Here is a 13,650-nt window from a genome sequence, read left to right on the forward strand (position 1 = left end):
GGTACAAGAAAGAAGAGGATTCTTCCAGATTTTGGGGAGTAGGAGAGATGAAGGGGTGTGTGTGTGAGTAGGTCAGCAATACCTAACACCAGGGTTAAAGCTTACAAAATAGCAGAGACTTCTTGTACAAATCTGTCAGTCCATTCCCAGCCTGTAATGTGCTGCTTCTGCAGTTTCAGCAGTCAAGATGTGCTGTATACATCAGCCAAGGAAAAGCTTTGCAGTGTTTTTGTGGTTACATTCCAGGTACAAATTTGTACTTTTATACCGACATGCAAAATCCTGGTCGAGCTTCTGAACCTATTGTACTGAAATCTATAAAAGCACAGATTAAGAGACCTTCCCTGCACCAAGGATGTTACAAAATGCTGCTGTTGAGGCATAGGTTGTATTTCAAGTCTACTGTAGGCAAAGACTTACTTTCAGATTAACTGTTTTATGTTTGAGCTATGCAGCAACAATCACTTTACCTTGGGGGCTGGCTGTTCCTTTGAAGCCACGGTGGATGCAATAGGTACCTGGAATAGGTAGCACATCTACATTTTCCCAAATGGTCAATAACTACAATCCATTCCTGTTGGGCAGGACTTGCCCCAGTGTGGAACTACAGCTGCCTGTGGAGATCTGCAATATAAATTTAATTGAGATAGCAGGGTAAAGGCCAAAATGACAGTTGCCATATTCCATATGACTATCGAATAGTCTTCAGATATTTCCTGAAAGCTGCTTTTTATCCTCAGCCCTATTAAATATGTTTGTCCGCTGCCTCTCATGCTATGCATTATGTTCTTATTGTTGCCTTATGTCGTAGTGATGGTTTCCTGAACCTCCCAAGACTCAGATTGCAAACTCTGTTATGAGGGCAATCCTTCTGCTATGACCTTGTACGTAGCACAACAGTGTCCTAATTCTTATTCTGGTTCATCAAAATTACTGCCAGAATAATAAAACACTTCGTGTTAGTCCAGCTGTACTTGAAAAGCTGAGATCACATGCAGAACAAGTCTTTTCTCACGGACCACACGATTTAGAGCTGCTTCTTTTTTTCCTTTCTTGTTGCACATGTACGTCAGCTGCACGTTCAAATCTGTGCCAAGAGCTTCCTAAGTCTTAAGAAAGCCCTGTCCTTTCCTCCACATATAACTGAGCAATAGGCACTGAGAAATGTTCATGCCTTTCTTCTGTACATCGACCTGATACATTGACAGAGCTGTCCCAGAATTAATTCATATTGCATAAATTTTGATGGCAGTGCTCACTGCTTGAAACTTTATTAAACATGTGCAAAAAAGGCTTATGACTTTAATTTAGTTGTGAGGCTCTTCCACTTTTGCTTACTTTGCAAAGATATAGATGACAAGGTAGGAGAAAATCAGTGTTTTCAAAGCTGCACAGCAAAAGGAGGCTTACTGGAGTGTCAGCACCACTGCGTTTCATTGAGTAGATGAAGATATAGATGATAAATATAAATATAAATATTTTTATATATTTATACATTAAAAAGGGATTTCATCTCCTTTCTTTATGTACATTTCAGTATCAGAGAACTATTGCACAGATTTATTCAAGATTGATGATGATGACCCTGATTTCCATTTTACAGTAGGCCAGTGTTAAATTTAAAGTTAAAAAGTATCCATTGTCCTTTCCCCAAAAAAAAAAAAAAGTAGTATAGCAGTAGTTTTCCTTGAAGCATCTAAGAGAAAGAAGCCTTTGTAGTAATAATCATGTATGTTTTTATATTTCTGTAATGTTTTGTAACTGTACAATACTTATCACATTGAGAAAACATGTTCTAAGTATTAGTAATAGTGTAGCTGGAGAAAACAGTGCAAACTGAAGCTCAATTACATAGATTGTCATAACAAATCTGACTTTTTTATTTAAAAATCAAAGCTGAAATCAAAGCTGAAAATGAAATTGTTTCTAAAGTCATCCAGTTTCATTTCAAATAGACTTGCTAATTAAGTTCACACACTTCAAATCATTACTATATGTTGTGCAAGTTACTGTAAAAATTGTCTAGTACAGACATTTGTGCTTAATACATTCATCATTTTTTCCCTGGAATTATCATCTGGCTTTACGGCCCTTCACATATTATATTGTTGTCTTTCTGTCACTGAGACTTGGAGAGGGTAGAACAGTTATTGTTCTGGTATCATTTCTTGCTTTAAAACACACAAATCAGTGTTTGTGAGCCATAAGAAGCCACAAAATACGTATTTTTCAAATTAGCTACGAATAATAGAAAGGATCTCCAGTTTTTTGCTTTGTCTTCCTTCATCTGACGTAAGGAAAAATGGTAGCAGATTTTACCTTAATACCGATTATGGTCTTTTGTACTAAGAACCATATTCTCTGTTCTTTTGCCTTTGATCTCCCACCTCAGGCAATGAATATTTTTTATAGCCTCGTGTACCTAGCATTCCATCCCTGTCTGCTTTCTAAACCCTTTTTCTTCTTTTAAGACTCCCATATTTCATATTCAAACTGAAAACACTACCACTGTTTATTCTCCTGAACATCCCTCCCCATGGCATTTATGCAGTCCTTGCTATCAAAAGCCAACATCCACTGAAACTGATGAAAAACGGGAAAAATGTCTACAGATGCCCAGCAGCTGTTTTACCTTATGGAGCAAAACACATTGTGGATGCTCAACACATAAATGATAATCATGCTGAGAGTGCAATCTTAGCCCAGTATCAATGGTCTTCAGCTCATTTAGGCCTTCAGGAACAGTACTTATCTCTCTGTCTGACATGGCTGCTGCATTTCAAACACCTGAGGATATCTGAAGGGAGGTTTCCAGCTTCTCTATATAGACAAAATGTCTGCCTTTGCCCAAAGTCACATCAGAATTGTACTGCCAAAAGGGCCCGGGTGAAGGCAGGGAGAGCCTACACGTTTGCTACAACCAGGGAGAATCGGGATATCTCGGTGGGGAGAGGAGAGAGAGGAGCTGGCCACAAAGCTAGTCATAGGCAATATGGGTCAGAAGCAGGCAAGGCAGCAATGCCAAGGAGAGAGGTGGCTGGAGACAATTTTTAACAGTGGATCAGACTAATTATCATTTTAACATTCATTTTTGTAAATATATGTATACATACATGTATATATATACACACACACACATACCCATGCACGTGCATACACACACATACACACACTTGTGTGTGCATATATATTTATAAATATATATATAGACATACATATATGTGTATGTGTGTGTGTTCAGTATTTAGCCTCATAGCATTTCAGTCCTGCTTACAGGCTGTGGTTGCTAGTTCAGTGGAGATATCCCACTCTAACCCTAATCACTGTGCCACTGGCAGCAGATGAATGCAGAGCTACAAGCTTCAGTTCCTGGTTGATTATCAGACTTTCAGTTCATTGCTTCCTCTTCTAGAAAGCACTGAAATGCACAACCAGAATATTATTATTCTGCAGTGAATAGGCAGATTTATTATGCAGGGCATGAATGCACTTCAGATTTTTGCTACTGTTCAGCAAACATCCTGTAGGGCTATACAACTGCATATTAGAGAAAATGTTAAGTCAGCTCTTAGAAAACAGGCTGGAGGAATTTACAGACTTAGGGAGTTCAGTTTAGCAAGTGCTTTGCAGCTGTTACGATGAAATGTCCTGTGATGACCCTTAGAATATTGCCAGTTGCCTTAGAGTGTTAGCTCTGCTGTACTGGGATCCAATGTTTCAATGTAACATTTTTTGCACCTTGTCATAAAGAAATGGGAAATATTTGTAGTTATCCATAAAGAAATGGAGATGGCTGTATTTCCCATCCCCCACGCACCCAGAAATTGTAACCTTTGAAAGAGATGCTCATGCCTTAGATAACTACATCTGCAGACGTGATGATGAGGTGTCTGTGGTAGCTATACCTTCATCAGTTTGACTGAGAATAACAAAAGGCAGTCAGTAGTGTTACGAGGGATCCTGAATATCAGTTCAGGTTTCTGAACTATCTTAAAATTCATATCACTTCATTTTTATTGCCATTGTTACTAGTGCTTGCCAGAGTAAAGCTAGTTCAGGTATGTCTACACCAGCCACAGCCACAGCACTGACTGCAATACAGATCTACCCTGCAGACGATATTTTGAGACTTACCTGCTCTATTTTGTTATCGCACAACACAGGTAGCTCCATTCATTTCAGTGGGGACTGCTTCTGCCACATGGTGCTCGTAGTATCTGAAAACGTATTCTATTTAATCACACACAGAGGATGAATAGGAAAATTGCTGATGCCAAAAAAACCATATTTTTTTCTAGTAAATAAGAAACAACCACAATCTGCTCATCCTTCTTTTTCAGCCAGACTGTTAAATAGTTGTACAATTCTGTCCAACAAGTTGGATCAGTCTGGAGGGAAAGATGCAGCAAATCAAATTAACTAAAAACCAGCTCACAACTCAAATGTAATCTTTATTGAAACCGTATATTCCCCCAAAAGCTGTAGTCAGAACAAAACCTGTTCTTTAAAGTATGTGAATCAAGTGTTTTGTCCAGAAGTTCCCTTAGCTTTCACAGAAGCTATTTTGTATGTTTTATTTTTAAGAATGTATTTATTGGACCTGGTTTTTAATTTCTCTTAGCACAGTTTACTGTCAGCCACTACAGCATCTGCAGTCATTTTGCAGGAATTTTCTTAAATGTTTTATATGATACTGCATCTTGAATACCACAAAAATTTGTTTGGTCATGTGTATTAGGAGTGGCATTTGTCTTCCTTTAAAATTCCAAGAATGCTGCCAAAATACACGGACTCAAGGCTTTAGAGTATAACCTGCATAAGGGACTGTAATTGAAAAATGCATATAAGATTGATCTGGATTATTTATTCCTGAGTTTGAACCAGCCATAGCCGTGAGGATGCTGCTGTGTCAATCATCTCCTGCTTCCCTTAACCTTTAAGAACAGATTCCACGACAGCTGAGAGATCTCTGTGCTTTCCTTTGCTGCCTTGCAGCAAATCTACTTACCCTCAGCTGCGGTGCCAAGGCACAAGGGTGAACTCTGATTGTTCCCCTGCCCCTGTGCTGGCATTCTGCTTTGCAGGTAAGAAGCAAATCAGAAACTATAAATTGCTTGTTAAATTACAACAAATCATTAAATGCATAAAAGCACAAGCAGTTAAATAAATTAGAGTTTTGAATCAATTTCTCCAGGAGCAAAAAGACAAATTTAGAATTGTAAGTTGTTCTGAACCGCTTGCATGACAATTACTGTGCACTAGTAGTACCGAACAAAGGAAATTATTTAGACGTTTCCTGTAAGAATTCTTAACCACTGCATTGCAGGAACAACTTTGAGTAATGCTAACACATAACAGCCCCTAATGCTTCCACAAATGAAATCCGATAAAAGGCTACTATTATTAATCATTACTTGCAAAACGCTACCAAGCAATTTAACCTACAGAATCAGCCCACTGTAGCAACCACAGTATAGTTCAACCTTCGTAATAATGCATATTTAATTATCTAGCTCATCTTCTTATGTCATTATTATAATTGATAGTCAAGGAACTGCTTAACTACAGGTTTTCATAATAAAAATTAGAGGAAAATAAAAAGATTGGCAAGTGATCATTCCTACCCACAGGGCACATAAAAAGGTTAACGTGTAATCTATATTTTTCATATTAACTTTGGTTTTGAAACTGTCCTTAATGCATGAATCTATATTCTTCAGTGGCACAACAGTATTTCTGCTTCCAGGCCTCAGCAAATGTGACAGACCTGCAGATGTCCACAAAGACTTGTCTGTAGGATTACATGAAACAGTAAAAGAACGTGGGTGCAGACACCAGAGCGAGCGGGTGATGCTGCTACATTGGTGAATGTAATTCAGCCAGGACCACCCCATGCTCCCTACTTATTTCCTGGGAATGGATCAGCGTTAACACAGGCCAGGATTCATCCTCATAAGAAGTCTGCATTCAGCAACCCAGTTTTGTACCCTAGACATGGCCAGATAATGCCAAAAAGCTAGTCCTGATATGGTTTGGTTTACTGCTATAGATGTAGCTATAATGCATTGTCATCTTCCAGCTTTCACACAAAGCTTGTGCTTTCAGGGACAAGGTCAGTACATTAGAAAGCGTGAGCCTAACTTATAAACCTGAAGATATGGGTTAGGATGGGCACAACTTCTCTATTGGCTTGAGATTTTATAAGAATAAGTCCAGCCAAAGATAAATCTCAGACTTCCACCACTTTTAGGTAGCACTACTTCTAGATAACGTTTTGAGGTAGCAACTCACTACCAATATACTTTTAACCTCACTGGAAAACAAGCCACCAAAGCAACACACATTCAAGTACTATGGTTTCGAAATTTGAGTAGCGTGGTTTCATGGCTCTTCTTTCTTGGGATAAATTCCCAACAATATGGAATGAGAGAATATCATCTGAACATAGAAATATAAGAACATAAAACTGCTATAGCTGGCAACACCAAATATACATCTAACAGATTCCCTTGTAAATCAGTGATTTAGGGATGCCTAGAGAGAAAGTATAATAGGGCATGGAGTAATTTTTCCTTCAGTATATACCCTTCATCTTCTAGCAACCACTGATTTAGAGATTTCCTGAGATGGATGTGACACTTAGACTGTTTTTTGAAGGATTTCTGCTCCATAAATGGGCTTAATCCCTTTTCTATAATCCATTATGCTTTCAGCTTCCATAAAATCCCATGGCAATATGGTCCACTATTCAATTATGCATTGTGTGAAAAGTGTGTGAGAGCTGAATTACTGGGTTGCAAACATGGACTGGGAAAGAAGTCATACATTCATTTTCATTATTTCATGAACATTTATCAATGTTGTAGCAAATTTAAATGATCAAAGCATTTGAACTCCGTAACTTGGTTGCTGTAGATTCACTCATTGGGATTTTAGATCCTTTTAATTCTGAATACCTATATTTAAGGATATGACAGTATTTTTTGTCCATTTACTGTGCACCAATAATAATATCAGTATTTTCAGCATGTCAGGAAAATATACTATATATACTGACAATTTTAATGTAATCATTTTGTTCCATTTGTTGACGTAAACTTTGGATGATGCTCTCCTGAAGAATTTCCCTTTCGGGAATGTGCTTTATTTTTTATGGATTTTATTTCAATATGGAAAGAAATATGATTTCTTTTTTATAGTCCGGTAAGAACAGAACAATGAATTCATGGCATGATTGCTGATTAGTTATGTAAAGAGACAATATTATCTTTGGATAATTTGCTGATCTGGAGGATTTTTTCCTCTTTCATATTTTTGATGCTATGGGATTTTGCTGAAAAACAAACAGATTGTAAAAGAAGAAAATTTGGAAAATGCAGTTGAAACAAAAAAACAGCATTGTATTTCTGTTAATCTATGATAATGAAAGAGGTTACACTGGGAAAATCAACCCTCAGGACAGTCTTAAGATTGTAAGAACTTCCTTATGTCTAAAATCTACCTTGATTAAGGTAGATTTACCCAGACTATACATGCAGCTAAGTAGAAAGAAGAACAAAATATTCTACTGTTTGAACTGAAAAAAAATGCCAAAACAGACCCTTTCTTGGTTATACATTTGATATTTTCTGATCAAATCTATCTGTCTTGAAATTTCTGAGCATCTGTAATAATATCACAATTTCCTTATTCTCCAGTATTGTGACCATTTTGCTGACAGATGGGGAAGCTGTGACTAAAGCTTTTAAGTTATAACCAACAAAAGTTCTATTATTAATAGAAAAATCTATAATCATTGATATACTTATGAAAGTGAAAATTAATATTGCCGTGCTGTGACTTGTGCTACGTTATGTTGTAACTAGGTGTAGCCAGTATGTTGATTTCAAAAAACCCTAAAAATAGGTGAAAAAAATAAAGAATGTATAGTAGATCCAATTTCGTGAATCTGAAGGTGCAAAGACTCGTTCTTGTTCTCATCCAAGACAGTTCGGAGTTCAAAGTTGAGCCAAATATCACAGCAAGAATTAGCGAACAAAGAATAAAATGTAAAGAGTAAAGTATTCCATTGCCGAGAGCATTACTACATTGCACCTGAAGAAAATCCTTTATTCTCCAATGGGAATTTTTATGGAGAAGATATAGAGTGAAATTAGCTAGAATGATTTCACAAATTATATCTGCCAGACAAATCTCATTGAGAATGCAAAAATGTCTTAAAAAAAAAACTACTGCTAGGGTCACTGTGGCAATTGATGGGGTTTTTTGTTTGTTTTAAATTTGTATTCTTTTATAAAACTTCAAAATAAAGGCTTTAGGCAATTTTAGTACAAAATCATTGTTTTTGAATCATATAATCTTTAATTTATAGAAAGCTTGAGAGAACTTTTAAGCTCTGGTGCACAAACAGAGCAAATGAACTAGTAACTGTTTTATTCGATCTGCATAACAACACAGCTAGGAAAACTCTCTATTTGACAAAAGAGAGGAAAAAGAACAAAGGTGGGGAGGGGAAGGACAATTAGAGTTCAAACACCAAAAAATCCTCAAGCTAAACAGGTCTCTTTACTAGGGAAAGAAATGGAAAATCAACTCTAGTAAATAGCAGGCAAACTGCAAAATTGAATTTAGGAATAAGAAGGAATCTGAGGAGTAAGGAAATAAAGGTCTTAAACATTTTTCATTGTGTTTTTTGATACAGAAATGAAGAACGCTATGGTATAACCGTGTATTTTGAACCTGGAAAAAGGATGCAAAAGAGGAACATTCAGGGGTAAGAATTTAATCTAGTCATCTAAATTCCCTCTGTAGTCAATGGAGAGAAATAGATTACATAATGATTTATCCTATCTTAAAGCAACAAATCTCAGATAGGTCAGAAGAATTGCTCTCTGGAAGTGCCTCTCTCTCACTCTTAATGGTAGACTTAGTCTACAGGACTTGTTCAGACTGGTTAACTGAATTTTATGTAGTCAAAGTCAAAATCCCTCTCTTCGTACTGACTCAGAGAAGCCCCTGTATAATACCACTTACATTGCACCATAGTTGCATTACGCTGAGTAGTCAAATATTGGTTACAGTCATTAATGTCCTTTTTGTGCTAAACCTAGATAACTGAGAAAAAAAGCTGCATTGTTTGAAAGGTGCAATTACTAAACAAAAAACTTTGTTTCTTTATCTGGAGATCTGATCGCCATCTTTGATATTTTCACTATCAGGGCATCCTTTCTGGGACAAACGATCCTCGTCCTTGTCTGACGGCAAGGAAGGAGAGGAATTCAGGAGAGAAATCCCCAGCTCCCAGGGAACTGCAGGGCATCATGCATTTGGCATATTCTCTGCCTTGCTGAGTTATACACTCACCTGTGCTACTGTGCCAGGGATGTTTCTGTTTAGTTGCTGATTCAGTTTATAAATTATATAACTAAATCAATGGCTCTCATTACTTGTAATGTGAGCTATTGAATTTTGCTTTACCTCAGATGATTCAAGTGAAGGGATTCCCCTGGGGACATCAGGAGAGAGGGGAAAAAAAAAAAAAACAGATACAAAATGAAGCAGAATGGAAAGTAGCTGCTTGCAGCTTTTTCAGGCCAGAGACTAACAATGTACAACCTACACAACAAAGTTTTGGGAAAAATAGCATGCATTCATGTCATGAAATTAAATCACATATTTTTAGTGATCACGAAGTACTAGAAATATTAGACGATGAAACGTAAAGTCCTGTGTTCATAAAATTTTTATGAGCTGGTATTCATGGCACAGTAGACTTTCAAAAAACTGTCAGTGAAGCTTATCACCAAGTTATCATTTGCACTACTTATAAAGAACTTCTGGATTTGGTCTTTTCACATCATACATTTCACAAGAAAGTTTACATTTCACAAGAAAGTTTCACAAGAAAATACATTTAGTCTGATTATATTAGTGTTCTCTTTTTCTTGGTTCAAAGTAACAGCTAAAGACCCCTAGCAAAATCAAAGATTTATTGAGTTTGATCTAAGAAGAATGCAGAAGCACCACTAACCTAAGACCACCAAGGTGACCAACATCAGTGAAGGAAGTGAAGAGATGGCCACAGAGCCACCAACACCAGGGAGAACAGTGCATCCCCCTCTCCAGCCTTACTGCTCTGTGCCCTGGGCACAGGAAAGGACACCAGGGGCCAGTCCATCACCTGTGGCAGCACCGCCTTCAAATACCTCCTCTGAAGCAGGAGAAGCAGGTACAACAGCCCAATTTGTATCCGCTTATCCCAGGACCAAATACATAATAGGAATTTGGGGGATTGTCCTTGGCTCTCATCGTTTAACCAGAAAGTCCATCCTGGACTTTAGAAAAATTCCCCAGGAAAGGCTAGGCTGAACAGATATATTTCTTTCAAAAGTTTCAGTTTTAACTAGTCATATACCATATAATACATATACCATTGAAAATTTCCTAACCAGGATGCATATTTTATACATATATCTATACATACACACAATCTAACACAAACGGTGCAGGCTACTGTGGGTGGTTACAGATCCCTTTGTAATACCTGAGTAATATTAAAGATGAAAGATATCAGCCAAATAAGCACCAGCATGTATATGCACATGTGTATATTTATATGTAGTAAATAATTTTAGGAATTTATGGCTGCCAGACAATGTGAAGGCTAAAAACTATAAGTGGATTCCTAAGAAATTAGATGTGTTTATAGAAGACAGGGTTGCTGGTTGCTGTTAAACACATTAAGCCAGATACAATCTCCAGCCCAAGAAATCTGTTGAGTGTTGATTTCCAGAAGCTGGAAGGGCATGTCAGATGAATCATCACTCTTCCTGCCTTTATTGCCTACAGAGTGTCAGAGACAAGACAGATGGCTAACAGATTCAGTACAGTTGTTCTTTCCCCATGAAACAAGGCAGAGAATATGCTTCAAAGACTGCCACTGTGGACACTCTAAGTTTTGTATATCTTTGTCCCTGAAGCTAAAATTTTGGCATTGAGTGTGCTGTTAAATCCTTGACATCTTTCATTTTGCTCATTTACAACTTTTTTCAGGGCTTTACTAAGCAATATTAATGTTAAGCAGTACTAAGAAATAGCTGGGACTATAGGTCTAGATATGGGACAGGCACAGACATATTTCTGTGAAAGCACAGAAGTGACCCAGCTTCACAGAAGAATCACATGAACTTCCGGAGAAAATGAATCAGGTCTAAATAACAGATGCTTACTTTCCTTGGTTTTGTTATTGAGGTACTCTGTGATATCAAATACATAAAAATGAGAAACGAGATACCATTCTCTCTTCTGTGAATGCACACCTTACTGAGTTATGGTCATATTTCCTCTTGCTTCAGGCCTGTGAAATGTGTAGACTTGCACAACTTTTGGACAGGTGAGGAATGTCCCTGTCCCATGCTATCCCAGACTTAGGCCCTTCTTCTGCACAACGATAGTGGCAACTGAAGGACCAAACGTCATTATGGAAAGGAGTGACCCAAACCCAAGCCCTTCACTTCCTCAGAAATTGCTCTCCTTGGTATTTCATTGCCAGGAGAGTGATATCACATTGGTATTTTGAAAGAAAAGGGTAAAATTCTCTTATATGCCAAAGGGAGGACTTAAGCACAGAATTAATATGTAAAACATAAATATAACATTATATAACTTACGTAACTGTAACTATTCATAGTTTCAGATTCAGTCTTCTTCCATTTCCTACTGGCTGGTTTCAGTGTCCCTCTGCCTGTTTGGTATTTGGGCATCCAGAGCTCCCTACTGGTTACACAAAAAACACAAGCTGGTGAACTGTAAGCAAAGAGTCGCTTTCCTGAAAGCTGCTTACCTAAAAGCCTGCTACTGGGCAAGATATAATTCAGTCCCTTTATGGTTTGGGGATTTAGTCTTTAAAAAACAGGCAGTCAAAAATTTAGATAGGTATTATGTATGTAGCAAGTAGCTCACACTGACAGGGTTATTAATGTTATTTCACTAACAGTGATAGGAGAACAGAAGAGTCCCTCTAGGGCCTTTTGGCAGCAAGCCTGATAGCAACGACTTGTGTACTGTAGATTTCTTGAACAAGGAAGTATTTAAAACTGTTATTTACCAACAAATAGGGCTTTGTTACCACACAATTTTTTGAGTTTAAAATAAAGCAATATAAAATCAATGTTACACATACTAAAATTTAGTTAACAAATGCTTTTCATTGTGAAATTGTCAGTGGAATTGCCCACAGTTACATGCATTTCTAGCAATTTCCCACGAGGACTGGATCTTGACCTAAGCTGATTACTTATTTTCATCATTAACCTGGAAGAAATTAAAAACATCATTACTGATAAAGTCTGTGGGATAGGCAGAAGCAAGTAATGTAAAAGACAGGCTGATTGTTGCCGAGTCAGTTTGCAAAAGGGCCAAATATAAAGTCATATATCAAGGCATATCTCATTAAGATTTTGCTGACAGCATGGATCTCTCTCTCTCTCATTGAGGCTTGGGTGAGCCTCAACTGTTTGCCAATGGTGTGAGCAAAAGAGCTAATGCAGCCTTGCAAGTATGTGCAGGAAAGTAGGGAGGGAAGCAAGTACAGCATTTCCCTGTTTTAGACACAGACATAGCTATGGTTGAAATATTTACTTTAAATCTTACATCTGCAATTGAAGAAGAAAGTTGAAAAATTTGAGAATATTCAGAAAAGAGTCACATAAATGATTAAAGAGAAGTCTAAGATCATTGTAAAAGTTCCATGTAAAAGTTCCAAGAAGGAAATATGGTGACTGAGGACCCTCCCTTCCAGAAAATACCTAGCAAAACCTGGTGAAAGTGTTAGGCAGAAGCTAGGTAAATTGTAGCATGATATTTTAGGAGTGAGGGTGTTTTACCAATTCATTAAGAGTAATAGTGGGTTTATTTTCCTGAAAAGTAAGTAAAGGCTGGATATGGTTTTCTGACACACTCCATTTCAGTCACAGCTATTTGATTTAAAAAAGGATTTAATCCAGAGGACTCAAAAGGATTGCCCACATTACGCAGAAGGTGAAAAAAGATGATCATCATGGTTCCTTTACGTACCTAAAATCTATCTAGAATCCAACAATCTTACCGTCATCTTATGGGGAACCTGCTCAAAAAATAATAATAAAAAAAAGAGTAAATGGCCGAGAAATAAAATGTTCTTAAAAATTCTTTCTGCTTGTATTCTGTTATATTTGGTTTAAGAAAGCAAACTGTACCCTTGCAGAAATCACATGCCAGGTTGCTTTAGAGACTCACCCGGTTTCGAACTGAATCATGTGTTTTGCATGGTGAAGCTTTTTGATCCTGGGTCTCCCATATCCAGAGCGAGCATCGGAGCTGCTGAACTATCATATCCTGGTTGGCATGGCCTTACGTCCTACACGGTACGAACAGATACTGCAGGGATGGGAGGAAAAAAATCATGCAGCCCAGAAGTTAAATATTGCCTTCTGACTCAATAGTCTAGCAAGTACTTAAGGAAAGCAGAAAAGCGGAGACTAATGAAGACACATCCCAGAGGAGTTGATAGCCTGTGGTGACACTTCACATAAGTTAGCATGTGGGAAAACCAGGCTGAACTCTGCTTTGGCTTGTCACAGCAATAGTTTTAAATGAAGATTTCCAGCTGCC

At 37.5% G+C, this 13,650-nt stretch overlaps 1 long non-coding RNA gene across 1 annotated transcript; it reads right to left on the reverse strand.

The window, feature by feature from the left end:
- Window positions 1-465: 465 nt before the first annotated feature.
- LOC135328002 (uncharacterized) lies at window positions 466-13,408 on the reverse strand. The gene is made up of 4 exons (XR_010388719.1): window positions 13,276-13,408; window positions 11,670-11,775; window positions 4,135-4,217; window positions 466-624 (listed from the first exon to the last, which is right to left on the reverse strand). It is a non-coding gene; the product is annotated as an uncharacterized LOC135328002 (long non-coding RNA).
- Window positions 13,409-13,650: the final 242 nt, after the last annotated feature.

The sequence above is a fragment of the Dromaius novaehollandiae genome, chromosome 3 (genome assembly GCF_036370855.1).
Source record: "Dromaius novaehollandiae isolate bDroNov1 chromosome 3, bDroNov1.hap1, whole genome shotgun sequence".
NCBI lineage: Eukaryota > Metazoa > Chordata > Aves > Casuariiformes > Dromaiidae > Dromaius > Dromaius novaehollandiae.